Genomic DNA, 6000 nt, shown 5'->3' on the forward strand with positions numbered 1-6000 from the left:
TTAATTGTTTTGTACAGCGTCCCAACTTTTTTTGGAGTCGGGGTTGTGAAAATTAAACTGTATGTTTTTGGTTTGTTAGCCGTCATTAACAACCTCAGTAAGAAGCAGTGGGCCGATGTGTGTGTGCTACAGACGAGGGAGTGCAGCTGAAAACTATTGAGAGAGGCACTAAATCCTTGTTGGTTCTGGTCCTGGTCCAAGGCCAGCCTTGACCTTTTAGAGCTAAATGATGTGGAATATTAAGGTCTGGGGATGTGGTGACATGTGTCAGTGAGGACAATAAACACAAGCAGCAAGAAAAGCAGTATTAACTGCAGTTGTGCACTGCACTAATATTCAATTTATTGTTTCAAGCCATTTACACAACTGGTTCCTGCTTCCAAAAGAAGCTTGTTTTGTTTCACAGCGATATTAAACTGAGTCGCTCTTGATTTTTCATGTCACCTTGGACTCTGGGAACTTGCAGTGTGCATTTCTCACTATCTTCTGACACAGCGTAAACTTGAACGCTGAATTAAAACTTAAAATCAATGGATGAATCAATTATGAAAACAATCCATAGCTGCAGCTCTGCACCGCCAGCAGTTTTACAGTGCAGCGGACAAAAGAAGCAGATGTACTTGCCTTTTTTCCCCATGGCATAATTTGGTTGAAATGATGTGGTGAATCTTCGATTTTTTTGAGTGTTTTGACGGCTCATTTTGCTCAACCTGCTGGACTGTGATTTGTCCTCATTAGATTTCAGTAATGAAGTGAAAACCCGTCAGCGCTGATAGATAAAGAAAACAAAACCAGTGGTGATTTTTCTCTTCATTACTTTGCCACTGAAGTAAAATAACTTTACTAAACCCTCCTCAGTTATTTATCTCATTACTTTCTGGAAAGGGTTTTGTTATTCCTACACAAAGGTCGGCATGTGGCGACTGGATACGTGCAGCTGATCGTCAGGATGACTTTTGTTAATCCATACATCACAGTGGGACACGGATATGGCTGCTGGCATCAGGAGAGGCAAAGACGGTCTCCCACCGTCTCTGAAATGAGAGATGCAAAGTGATGTTGTCTCGGAATTAAAAGACAAATTGTCGGCGCCTTAGCAGGAGCGAGATAAGCCCGTTAAACAAAACAGCGGCGGCACCATCACATGCGCCCGTGCTGACGAGCTGTGCAGAAAACAACTGAGGCAGCAGACATGATGCCTATCGAGGACGGTGTCATCACTGGAGAGCTTTCTGAGCTCTGCCATAAGCACATTATTTGGATGTGTGTGTGTGTGTGTGTGTTGATGTTTTATCCCGGCATGTGTGTCAGGAGGCTGTGACAGGAGCTGGAGAGAGAAAGCAGGCCTGCAGTTAATTTTCGGTAATTAATTTTAATTACCGAGCAGACAGGCGTCGTTCTGATAGCAGATGGAGGAGTCTGGTGGCCTGACGTGGCGCGATTCGCTCCAGCGACCCGTCCGATTCCTTCGCTCCCTCCCTCAGCACCTCCTCCTCCTTCCGCCTCCCGTCCATCCCTCGGGGTCGCGGGGTCGCGGTCAGAGGAGACGGGCGCGAGACGACGCCGTCATACTCCGGTGAGGGCTCCTCCGTGATGTGAAGATGTAATCAACCCCTGACAGCCGCTCAGAAAAAGACAAACAGCGGATTCTTAAATCTTCATTAGTCAACAGTAAATGAGGTTTGTTTTACACTGTGACACACACACACACACACACACACACACGCTGACAGAAAGCTGGCCATGTGCGTATCCATTACGCCTCGACTGAGAGCCATGGTAATGGTGCCTATTGATTTCCTTTCTCTCCTCGACTAGTCAAGCATGTAGAGTGTGGATGCTGGGTAATGAAATTACCTTGAGTGTGGAGGATGTCAGGAAAATGTTGCAGCTGGAGAAGAGGCCCCACGGTGAGCGCGTGCGGTAAACACAGCACCTGTTTGCATCACCTTAATTCACAACCAACGGCAGAGCTTCCTGTCTCAATCAACTTTTTTTTTTTTTTTCTCCCCTGCTCCCATCAGGCCACTAATTCATTTATTATTCATCTCATCAGTAGCACTAAATGATGTAAATGACCTTCTCTGAACTGTATGGGAGTCCATTTGGACACTGTCAAACACCATTAGACATTCAGCGCCCGGCTGCTCGAGAGGGTCAACTCTCTCAGCTCACCGCTGACAGATAAAGCATGACTGGGCTTTGTGCTTATGAATGAATCCGGGAGTCATGCAGCTATGTTGTGTGTGTGTGTGTGTGTGTGTGTGTGTGTGTGTGTGTGTCCTCTGCGTGATGTGTGCTTTTAATCCTTATCAAAGGGTTGGATGCGATCTCTAATGGAAACACAGGGGCAGAAATGGAAAAATGGTGTGAGTCAGAACTGAAGCTGTGACATACATGTACGTGGCTCAGTATGTGCCTGGAACATTTGATTCAACAGGAAGTGTGTGTGTGTTTGTGTTTACTGTGTTTGTTCCCCCCCAAAGCTCACGGCTCTGAGTCAGTAAACACAATGCCGCCTTTAATTAGCTCCGTGGTTCTAATTGATTCAAATTCCCCGCGGCGCAATTATGTGATTTCATAGACATGCTTCCCTTTCTTTCTTTCTGCCTCGCTGCATTTTCTTTTCTTCCTGCCATCTCCCCGTCTCATTCCAGCATTATTTACTCCCAGACACACTGGATGCTCCGGGGGGCGATGCTGTAACCGCTGGTCACTGTCCCGGTGCTTCTGCAGCACGACAAAGGTCAAAGGTCATCTGTGGCGTCCTGCAGCTGATAGTGAAACTGCTCTCGCGAGGCCTTTCACACGTGCATTCAGAAAAACTACAATTCTAAACGGTTAGAGGTAAAAATGAGAGATTCTTTGTTTTTAACACTGGTTGCTCTGCTAATAAGTTGCTAGCGATCCATTCACTTGTGACTGAGAGACAAACAGAAGCGGCTGAACGGGTGCACACACCGAATGAGGAAGTGACTGACGCTGAAGGAGTCTGAGTTGTTTCCATGGATGTTTTGATCAGTGTTTTTCTGCGTTTTGGATTGTTTTTGGATTTAAAAGTGGCAGCTGGGATGAAGCGGAAGTGCGCAGCCAAATGCAACAACATGAAGGCCTACGAGGAGAGGCTGTTCTCCCGTTTCGCCGTCCCGTTCGCCATCGAGACTACAGAGACACACAAAAGACAGCGAGACCCGGGAGGCACTGGGATGCAGGCGGGAGGGATGCAGGCTGTAGTGTTTGCAAAGAAAAACTGAGAAATTCAAATTGGATGCAAATCACTTGCAATTGTTGTAACCATCCGTTTGCGATCCCACTTTTCTTTCCGATTTAATTAAGGGACAGAAGCAGTCCCTTGTGCTAATAATTTATCCAAGTTATGACAGATTAGTTGGAAAGAAAGAATATTTTTATATTTGTGTTTATAATATGCCACATGAGGCAGCAAAAGCCTTGTCGCCTTCCTCCCCCTCCTGAAGCCATCCATTTTTATGACAAATAAAACCAGCACATCCCAGTGGAGGCTAGCTGTCACTTAGCAACCTTTATTAGGTGTGACCAGGTGTTTCCTCTGTCTGATATGTCCGTTTGCAGGACAAACTGTGGCGGCGAACAGGAGAAATCCACCTGATTGATACATCACTTAAATTTGCATGAATGGAGTTTCGTGTCAGTCGCAGTGCTGCTACACCTACTGCAGGCTGACACATCGACAAGGCACCCGGGCTTCAGCGGTGCTGATGCCAGTCTGCGCGAACCCTTCGTGGGTCTGCCAGTGTAATCATGTGTGTCAAACAGCCCCCTCATCATGATTCTGTGAGGTATATGCACATGCCCGGCAGCGCAGCCGCTCGCCGGCCCCGGCATTATTGGGAGGGAAAAAGGCCGATGATGAGAAACCATTTCACTCCATTGAAATAACACTCAGGAAAATTACTCTTTGAACTTGACTACAGGCTTAAGAGCCTCATCACGGAGTCATTGCAGCCAGAATGGAAGAGTAGCAATAAAGAATCATCACACATGTCGAGGCAGCTCATGAATAACAACGAGGAGCAGGACGCAATCAGGGTGACAGAGTCTTAAACAATGGGGGAGGGAAGGAAGTCTTTATGTGACTTCTTCATCGGCCTTTTCCGTTCCTCACACATGCACACAGATAACGAACAGAGTCAGCGCACTACAGTCTGGACGGACAGGTCAGGAGGTCGCTGTGGCACTAAAAGTTCGTTGATTTGATTTTAGCGGATTTTCAGGACAAATAAATGAGATAGAAAGACAATGAGGTTAATCTAAGATGGGCCTGTAAAGTGAGTGAAGTACGAAAAGTACATGTTAAATAGTATGGCCAGACAACTCATTTAAATATCACTCCTGCACTCACGTTAGTTTATTTGCTCCTCATTTAGTTCATCGACCTTTTGAATGCACAGTGACATCATATAAACACAAGCCAACAGATAAATGATGGCACACAGCACAGCACAGTTTACATCAGGTTATGTTTGTAATGCACACATTTAGTTATGTTCTGTACAGTCAGGCTTTAGTTTGTCTTCAGTCTTCTTGACTCATCAGTGTTGAGGGTGCTGCTGCTGGAGGGACATCTTGTCAGGCCTGAGCAAACGATGCATCCACTGAAGCACAGCTGTTAAATGCAGGAAGTGGCCAATCACACTAAACCCTCACATGATTGGGGGGGGATTAGGATTTGTAGTTTAGAGATTTGGTTTATTTCTTTTGACTATATCAGTTTGTTGGTGTTATTTTTGCTTTATTTTAGGTTTAGTTGTGTTTTAAAAAATTGTCTGATCAGACATTGCATGTTGCATGTTCCCCTTTGTGTTCAGTCAGGTCAGATTTGCCTTAGTTCGCCCACTTTAGTAAATTCAGTTCATGTTCCGTTAGCTTTGTCTGAGTTAAGCTGGTAAAAATAAGACCCAGGGTGAAGAGACCCAGGCACAGCGGGGTGTTTAGGTGTGCAACAACAGCAGTAGCTGCTGCAAAGCAAAGGGATGATATATTGACATTTTACAAAGGCTGTGTTGGACATATGTTGCATAGAGAGCAGGCTTTTGAGACTGATTTTAACCTTCCAAGAACTGGTATATTTCAGGAAACTGGTCTCAGGAAGAATATGTAACAACAAGTTATCTTTTAAGGCTGACAGGGCCACCCACAGCCCCAGTCAAAGTACTATAAACACATTTACTGTTTTTGTGTATTGTGATGGAGAATCTGCAACCATGCTAACAGCTCTGTAAAGCTGTTCTTGGGCACAGCATGCTAGCATGCTCATAAGGACATTGCTATCATGCTAATGTTTAGCGGGCATGTTTACCATGCTCATCATCATAGTTTAGAATGTTAGCATGTGCAACTCGCCGATGGAAATGCCAGTAAGGCTTATCCTCTGGGGACTGTTGAGATACAAATCTCAGCACAATCCATCTGATAGCTGCTGAGATATATCAGTCTGGACCAAAGTGGTGGTTGACTGACTGACAGACTGACATATCCATTCCAATTAATGCAGTATCATGCATCTATTTAATCTATTAATCTACAGTATTTGTAAATGTCAAATCACTAAATACCAAGTTGCAAAGGTCAGATCAGAAAGATCCTCAGCATCACATCATCTGCCACATGTGACATAAATGACAGAGATTAGTGAGGTATAACCCAGACAGCTAGAAATCCTCTGCAAATGTCTTTGATGATTAACAAGATGGTCTGATTGGCAGCGCTGCACAACCGTCCAGTGATGACTCAGAGGAAATTAAAGTGGTCACTGACAGCTGAGCACACTGACCACTCCCCCTCTAAAGCCAAAATAAGAGACCTTTGGATCAGCTTCAACACTAAGCATTCCTTTCATACACTGCCAGCGTGCACAGGAACACTTTTAAAATAATCTTATGATTTTCTACTCTAAATATTGCTTTTGCCCGCACCCATTCCAGGAGAGGGATTCTGAACACTTAGCTACTATTGTGGGAG

Source organism: Chelmon rostratus, chromosome 19 (assembly GCF_017976325.1).
Source record: "Chelmon rostratus isolate fCheRos1 chromosome 19, fCheRos1.pri, whole genome shotgun sequence".
Lineage (NCBI taxonomy): Eukaryota > Metazoa > Chordata > Actinopteri > Chaetodontiformes > Chaetodontidae > Chelmon > Chelmon rostratus.